Consider the following 9,274-nt stretch of genomic DNA (forward strand, 5'->3'; position numbering starts at 1 on the left):
GTGACATGTTTTCCTTACACTTCTCAGAACAGAAATATGTGTGAATGTTGAGGGCCAAGCGGCCACCACAGACTAAAGTCTCTTGCCTGACTCCCTCGCACAGCAGGAAAAATGGACATGCACAAGGATTTGAGGGAGTTTGGGCCAAAATGATGGTAGATAAATGGGTCAGAGTGTTCATGCAGTATTCAGTATCTATCGAAAGCAGTCCAATGAACCAGTGGAGGTCGTGCCTCGTTGTGGTCATAATATTATATTACAGTTTTTCTCGATTGCTTAAACACTATAACCAGGCCTCTAAACTAAAATTTCAAAACCGTAACGCTATTGTTCAAAAAGCTCACCCATTTCCCTGAACTATAAACACTATTCCCTGCTTTGACACATGACTCAAATTTGGTGAACTGTTACTGCAAAACTCTACACACAAATCCCTACATTTTACAGTGCTTACACCATGTAGTCATTTAGAAAGTACTAGCATGCAATAATGTTAACTTAAGTCAGCATAGCTTGAGCTCAATTATCACACAATTAACCAGGTGGAAACACTAGGAGTCAAAATTTAGCACACACCAATCAGAACCTGCGATGGATAGATAAAAGGGCCAAAGTCAGCTCATTCAGGTTTGAAACAATGGATCCAAAGAGATGCAAAGGAAGAGGACATGGTGGAGAAAGAGGACGTGGTGAAGGAGGAGGACGTGGTGGAGGAAGAGGAGGAGGTGGTCTAGGACAACAGGAAGGTGGTGGAGGAGGAGGGAGAGGTGGAGGAGGAGGAGGACGTGGTGAAGGAGGTGGAGGTGGAGGTGGAGAACGACGGCGACAAGGAAGGAGAAGAGCAAGGGCAAGAAGACAGTCAGTCTCGGATGAAATTCGAGCCACTTTAGTTGACCATGTCCTTGTCCATGGGATGACTATGAGGGAGGCTGGGCAACGAGTACAACCAAATTTGAGTCGCTTCACTGTTGCCTCCATCATCAGAACCTTCAGGGAGGAAAACAGGTAGGTGTACTTGCAGTAAGACTGCTTTGTACAGTAATGTTTAAGTTACTGAACTTATGTGTCTTGAGTTTCAGTATGTTTCCATTATTTGCCTGTAAAATGAATGTGTGACAGTTACAGTAATGACTGCTTCTATTTTTGTAGGACACAGAGACGACCACCTGGTGGAGGCAGGTTAAGGCTTTTGTCGGAGGAGCAAGAGAGGGAACTTGTAAACATGGTAATTGCAAATAATGTAATCCGCCTGCAAGAGATTCAAAGGAGAGTGATTGAGGATGATCATCTTTTTCGAGGCATACATGCCATCAGCCTCTCCACAATTGACCGCATCCTCCGAAAGAATCAATTCCGGATGAAACAGGCATACCGAGTCCCTTTCGAACGAAACTCTGACAGAGTGAAAAACCAACGTGTGGAATATGTTCAGGTATGAGTTTTGATACTGTATAAAGTATTGTGTACCATCACAGCATGGCAGTTTATGCTGCCATTTCAGCACTCTTGAACTGTGGTTCAGGGTACCGATTGACTCTACTGTGTTATGTGTTTTGCAGAGGATCTTTGAGATTGAAGGACGGCCTCTTCCCCATGAAATAATCTTTGTGGATGAGGCAGGTTTTCACCTGACCAAAAGAAGGAAAAGGGGGAGGAACATAATTGGCCATCGGGCTATTGTAAATGTCCCTGGTCAGCGTGGGGGGAATGTCACTATGTGCGCAGCCATCAGCCAACGAGGGGTACTCCACCGCCATGCCGTACTAGGACCCTATAACACTATGCTTCTCCTTGCTTTTCTTGATGGTTTAAGACAACATATGTTCCAGCTGGACTACAGGGAACCAGCACAGCCAGAACAGCCTCACTACGTTGTTGTGTGGGATAACGTCAGCTTCCATCGCGCTGCTCTGGTTCGTGACTGGTTTACCAATAACACAAGGTTTTCTAATATCTTTCTGCCTGCATACTCTCCCTTTCTAAACCCGATAGAGGAGTTATTTTCGGCATGGCGGTGGAAAGTGTATGACCGAGAACCTTATGTCCGTGTTCACCTCCTTCAGGCCATGGAAGAGGCCTGCCTAGACATATCAGTAGATGCATGCCAGGGGTGGATCAGGCATGCAAGAGGATTTTACCCCCGCTGCCTGGCTGGGGCCAATATAGCCTGTGATGTGGATGAGATTCTCTGGCCTGACCCAGACCAAAGACAAGATGCTGAGGTGGGATAATGTTTCTGGTGTGTGTTGTACTGTATAGTACATGAATGACAATGTGCCACTGTACATACATTGGTTGCGTCTTTTGTGTTTATCATGTGACAAGGGTTTTGAAGGGGAGAACCATAAGCAACCTATTTGTTTTGGAACTATTGTTTTGAATTAATTGTACCAGTGTGCAAAACTCTGTTGTAGTGTGTGTGTTTTTGAGGGCTTGTGTTTGATGTCTGTGGGCAAAGTTTGGTTTTTCAGCAGGAGTGAATAGTTTTGGGTGTAGAGCTTCATTTTGACCTGGAAATAGGATGTTTGGGAAATTGAGTGAGATGTTATGGATTTGTGTTTACTGTTGTGAGGATATGAGGCGTAGTTTCAAGAAATGTGTTTTAGCAATCGAGAAAAACTGTAATCATTATATATGTGAAACACAGGCTCCTTTTTGTATCTGCAGACAACTTTGAGCAGTTTGTCTATCAATGCTTCAGTGTCCAGGTTATTGTGGTTCCACTTTGGATTGAACCCAGAACCCTTTGTGTTTAAGGCAGGTATGCTGGCCGCTACGCCATGCAACAATATGGTATATCTCCAGACAGATTTCCAGAGGTAGATAAACTTAAGAAAAATGCATTTGCAGATGAACAACACGATGCAGAGGTTGGCTTAACAGTTTTCCCTCTGGCTGATGCAGTTAATGGGGAATCCTCTTAGGAGGGTTCACAGTTCTACCCGAAGAACAGGAACTACATCCTGTAATTTTTCAGTCACAAATTTGTTTTGCTGCACCGTTTCTGCACAATCGCTCTTGCAACACAGACATAGTGTAACAGGGTGACCACCCATTTAAATTATAATTAGGTTGTGTTTCACTGTCCCAGATTGTGGATTCGGGTGTGTCTTGTCCCAGAAAATTAACCCTAAAGTCAAAAAAGTTATAAAAAGAAAAGACAAGAAAAAAAAAGCCTCAGGTAACATGTTAGCTGTTAAAATTTCATGTTGTTTTTTGGAAGGGTTTCTGGGAGAAAGCCTCTTCCTGGCTCAGCATGGCTTAGGTTTGCAAAGCTACATCTTAACAAACCACTTCTGGAACAATGTCCTTGGGATATGTGAGACTAAAGTGGAGATGTTTGGCCATAAAACACAGCAACACATTTGGTGAAAACCTCCACAGCGGTGGAGGGGTGATGATTCGGGTTGTTTGGAGCAACAGAAACCGGACACCTTGAAGTCATTAAGCCAACCACGTGTTTCTCTGACTCTGTATACCATATACAGAGTCAGATGTCAAATGGCCCAAATTGGGTCACAGCAGCAAATCTACAGCAGAATAGCTGAGAAAGCCAAAAGCTTGGACACAAGTGAGGGCACGGATGTTTCTCATTATCTGGGACAATTTTAATAAAATAAAATAAAATGAAATATGATGCACATGTTACGTTCTAGGTCTAGGCGTGTCCTGAACGCAACAAAAACATTGGCCCACCACACTGGCTGCTGCAGTGAACAATATATACAAGGTTGAAAAAATACTCAATTGCTACTTTACAAATCTATTTACAGCTATTTACAAAACTACGATACCAACACCACAGTGATCACAACCCATGACAAACCGAAACACAGGGCTTAAATACATAGAGGGAGCAATCAGGGAATGGACAACAGGAGGGAAACACGGCTGGGGCAAATCAGAACTGACGAGACAAGGAAGCGTAACCTGAACACACTGAGATAAGACAGACCTTCAAAGTAAAACAGGAAACACATAACAGTCACGCCTAACACAAAACACTGACAACATTGGATCGTAACACACATGTGTGCAAAATGAAGAGTGAGCACAAAGTTAATGTGCTACATCCCTATAAATATAAAGTAATTTAGAAGAAATTCATTACAGGACAAATCAGATTCATAGCACAACACCAGCCATGTTTGGTAGTGAGAAATTTCAAAGTGAATGACGTCTTTAAAGTTGCATTTATGATTTAGGTTTCCACTCACTGGCCTGTTAATGTAAGCTCGGGCCGAAACACATATTTGATAGACGGCACAATTTCCCGATTCAGCTCAGCTTACTGTAGATCGCTCATGTTGTTTTGTTGCTGTGATTATCGTTTTCATACAATCTGATAAGTACACCTCTGTGATCACATGTTTCCAAATTTTGTACTGTGCTTTCCTACATCTCAGTCATGGGTGCATAAGAAAAAATAAAGGAGAGTGACCAGAAAAGGGTTATTTTGTCTAAAGGTAAAACTCAAAATAACAACTAGTGCAACAAGTAATCACGTGAGCCTTTGTCTGACTCGCCCGTCGTGACTGTGCAGTTAAACTGCAGCCAGGGTCGGTAAGGACTGCCATAAATATCTCACTGTGCGGCCACACGGACAAGTTGTTTTTACACCATAATCCAAAATATACTTGTGGGTATGAGAGAGCTTGTCAAAGCAGGTCCTCACCAAACCATGGAAGCCAGGTGAACAATACAGCTGATCCCTGCATATCTAAGTGACAACTCACAGTCTGCGGGCATTGTGGGTTGTTTTGACAGATCCGCTGGCTCGTTTTCCTTTTCCATCCTCTCACATGTTATCTGGGCATGGCACAGTGTGCTGCTTTTGTCTGCAGCACTGCCATAAATGCATGCGGTTATAGTAACGCCTATACGCGACAGCTGCCTGACAGATGATGCTGAAGCGGGTCACGTGGCCTTTCAAAAGGCTCTTCAAAAGATTATGAAGAGGATTCTGTGCATGTTCCAAGTAAAGACGGCCTTGCATATGGCTGACGTTCCAAGAAATGTCAAGTGACTTTTTTCCTGGCTTTTGTTGAAACAAGTCAGTCATTGCCGTACAACAGCCTCACCTTACTTTAATAGTTCCAAGAGGTGCACATTTTGCAGCGCAGAGATCTTTAATGACTGCTGATGAAAAGATACCAGACGACTTATCACTTAAAGATACATCTTGTTTGTTTTAAGATCGGACATGAAGTTATGCTGTTTTTGCAACCACAACCAAAACATTCCAGACCACAAATATATTTTTCACAAAACACACAGCTGGAGAAATCTCAGAACTTCAGCTTCACAACAAAGTTTTTTTTAGAGGTTTATGATTATGTAATTTTCATACAGTAAATCCACTACAAGCATCCCTACAAAATTAGTTACTGATGAAACAATATGAATTAATTGAGAGGAACCAATATTTAAATAAGAGTTATTTTATTGATTTGTATAGAAAGACGCAGCAAAGGAGTGGACCAGGGACAGCGATCTTCCTAAGAGGCAGTCTTAGATAACTGTTTAATGTGTGCGCTGAAGGACATATCGTGGTCAAAAATGACTTCGAGATTCCTCACAGTGGTGCTGGAGGCTGATGGCATCCAGACTATCTTCCTGGTTAGACAATATCTTTTCTTGGAAGAACACTTTAACAGAGCTGAAAATATTCCCACATGTTAAAACATGAACAAACACAATAAAATAAAAGGCAAAAGGAGATGACTGACCAAGACAAGACCATATATAATGCTCCAGTCAGACCAGCCGGCTCAGGCTCAGGGTCTGGATGGCAAGGAAGCTTCCCCACAGAGGGTTGACCTGGGCACGTTTTGGTGAAACACGCGAGGCGGGAAGTTATCTCTGTCTAGCCAGCCTGTCCTTATCTATCACCAGAGGTTACTCATCCAGCTGCTTGATTCACAAGTCAAAAAATGTGCACACCCACACAGAAGCTTTCAGTTAATGGTGATTAAAATCTGCTAAGTTACTTAAGGTCACCTCTCTCACTGCATTAATGAAGACAAGGGAAGTTCTTGAACAGGTGCAACGTCTGCGTTACACAGTGGGAAAGATGTTTATCATACACGAGCAAGTACAGCGGCACAGGCAGATGTGCAACATACAGCACTGTGTTGCAAGTAGTTTGAGGCATCAACTAAAATAGTAAAGAACAAAAAGTAGACTGACAAGAATAAATTGGACTGCAAATATTCAAACAGGTCCACCACTTTGGCCTGTGCTGAGCTACCACCAACTTGACCACTGGCATAAAAGACAATCAGAAACTGAATGCAGTAGGTTGGAAATCTTGTAAACCCAAATTTTATTCAGAACAAAACACAGGAAACACATCAAATGAAACTGAAATATTTTACTGTTTGGTGAGAATATTAGTTCATTAGCTCTCTAAGATGCTCTTTTTATACCCAGTCAAATTACTGACACGTTGCCAGCCAACCTAATTAGTTGCAGACTGTTCCTCCAGCTGTTTTTTTCAGTACTACGGATATTTCCAGCATTTTGTTGTCCCAACTTTTTGGAGAAGTGCCACTGCCTTCAACTTCAAAATAAGCTAATGATGTAGCTCATATATCATAGCTCAGTGTTTCCGAACCACTGTGCCGCGGCACATAGGTGTGTCGTGAGAAATGATCAGGTATTCCAGATTATCTGTTTTCACTTGATTGGTGCTCCAAAGCGACTGGCGTGAGTAACGGCAGAACAATTACACCCTCTTCCACTAGAGGGCAGTGCAACTGCTTGCTCTAATTAAATGGGTTGCCAACAGCGAGTAAAACAGAAAAAGACGAAGAAGAAATTACATAGGCATGCTGTGAGTGAGACAACGCAGCGCATTACAATAGATAAATATTTGAAAAGAAAAAGTAGTAAAAAAAGTAAAAAAGGTATACTAGGGACAAACCGAGCTAATTCCGCTATACTTGGTGTGCAGGGAAAAATGATCAATCTGCTATTTGTGACATTTTTGTTTGGTGGTGTGCCGTGTGATTTTTCTAATGTGAAATATGTGCTGTGGCTCCAAAAGGTTGGGAAACACTGATATAGCTAATATCATTAGCGCAAAACGAGCCAATGATATCGCTCATATAGCTAATATCATTATCTCAAAATGAGCTAATGATGCAGCTTAATGCTGAAAAATAATCGGCATGCTGGCCAGAGGGGTATGAAGGAAGCTCAACCTCGCTAGGATTTCTTGGTTCAACAAAACCTAAACCCGCAGACAGAGATAACGGGTATCGTTAGCTCAAACACGTCTATATAGCTTATTTACGAATCTAATACCTCTCACATAAACAGCGTATTAATATCTACCAGTACTGTCAACGCATATGTAAAAGTATTGATTTTCCTGCAGCGAAGAACTGAATTAGGATGAGCTTACAAAAAGCAGCTTGCTGAGACAAATACTACATCGAGTGTTCAGTATAATCATTAGAAGAAATAGCTCAGGATGCAGGAAGAAATATTTTCAAATGTATTCACAATCCTCAGAGGTCTTCTATCTATCTCTACAGCTGTTCGTCTTAGAGCTGTTTTAACTCCTCAGAGAGAGGACTGCAGGCAGCATTGCAGAATCAGATCGACAAGTTTTGACAGGAGTTTTACTGCAGCAACTGTGGAATGAGCTGCGAGTCAAACAGCCAGCTTCACCAGGCCCCCGGGTGAATGCTCGGCAGGTCGAAGCCAAAGAAAATGTACCTGAGCATCAAATGGAAAAGGAACTGATTGTAGATAAACAGGTGAGTCATCTGGGTACCTGCAGGGAACAACCTGTAGCTGACTTTGTCCTTGTTAACATCTGGCAACTCTCAGTGAGGGAGATATTTAAAAGAATTCTTTTGACGCTTTTCTTTTAAGCGGCACACCGTGCACTCCTGTCATGTTTACATGCCACTATTGCATGTCATAGACTTTGTGCATTCTCCAGCCGTTAGTCTGTGCTTTGTCACGTATCCTTGACTTTTAGACATCCTGATACTGCAGGATTTAACGGGAGTTCTTTCTCCCAAGTGAGATTGTTGAGATTCACTCTTTAATATGGCATGAATCTTACCCTGCAATATAGCGAACCTTGGGATAACTGCTGTTGTGAACTGTCACTTAAAAATCAATTGACCTAAACAAGCAAAAAGTAATAAAAACTTTGTAAAAGTCCTGTGGTTAGTTAATTGTCTTTACAACTACTGTGAGGATTATAGGTTTGGGTGAACAGCTGTTATAGGCGTTCATCAGATAGTTACTGCACTGAGACAGACAACCATTCACGCCTATGACAGTTAACCCAACCAGTGCATGTCTTTGAACATGTGCAGTGGGCAGAACATGGAAACATGAAACTAACCAACACATGTGCTGTCAGTCAGCTCATCTTCCTCTGCATTGTGGTTCCATAGTGTAGTGGTTAGCATGTCTGCATTACACGCAGAAAGTCCTGAGTTCGATTCCCAGTGGAACCAGAAAATACTTATCAAATCATAGTGAGAAGTGTTTGAATAATAGAAACCTACTACCTCCATTTTTCTGTATTTAACACAAAAGCTAAACAGCACAGTCTACTAAGACAATGTGCTTAAACCAGTATATGTGATAATGTTGCACCCCTGAATCTGACATCTCAGTCAGAACTACAAAAGTAAACCTGCAGTGATTGGTCATTATCTGTCACTCACATTTAAAGTAAAACACCCCAAAACACAAGGTTTTCAGCAGTTATGGTCCCAAACTTAACTCTAACCTTAACTATGTTCTCAGGAAATCAGAATATGTCATTTTGCATGACTTAACCAGCGAGGCTGTGGCTCAGGAGGAGGTGGAGCAGGTTGTCTGCGGGTCAACCTTTTGATTAGTAGACAAGGCCGAGTGCTTAGGCATGGAAAAAAGTGCTTGTGTGAATAAGGCTTATGGAAAGAAAGTGGTCAATGGGAGAACTACTACTACTACTAATAATGATAATACATTTTTCTGTCACACATAAAAAACTATTTACATTCCCCCCCCCCCAAAAAAGTTTGTTTTGCTTGTCGCTACAGTGTGTAATGTTAAGATTATCACCCATGATGACATCACGCTCTGCCCAAAAAAGTTACATAACATAACTTCCAGTATTTGGAATATTGAGAATCCGTTTGAAATGGAAATCCTGAGTGGAGTCACAGTCAGGACTGAGAAAAAACTTGGCAGTGGAGATAAATTGCTTGTGGGGTTAAAGAGCTTTAGTAATTTGGGGGAAGACAGAAAGAGCTAAAAT

The 9,274-nt window shown here is 41.9% G+C and overlaps 1 non-coding gene across 1 annotated transcript; it reads left to right on the forward strand.

Moving 5' to 3' along the window:
- The first annotated feature begins 8,410 nt into the window (after positions 1-8,410).
- trnav-uac (transfer RNA valine (anticodon UAC)) lies at positions 8,411-8,483 on the forward strand. Its single transcript has one exon. It is a non-coding gene; the product is annotated as a tRNA-Val (tRNA).
- The last annotated feature ends 791 nt before the right edge of the window (positions 8,484-9,274 follow it).

Source organism: Astatotilapia calliptera, chromosome 10 (genome assembly GCF_900246225.1).
Source record: "Astatotilapia calliptera chromosome 10, fAstCal1.2, whole genome shotgun sequence".
Taxonomy (NCBI): Eukaryota; Metazoa; Chordata; class Actinopteri; order Cichliformes; family Cichlidae; genus Astatotilapia; species Astatotilapia calliptera.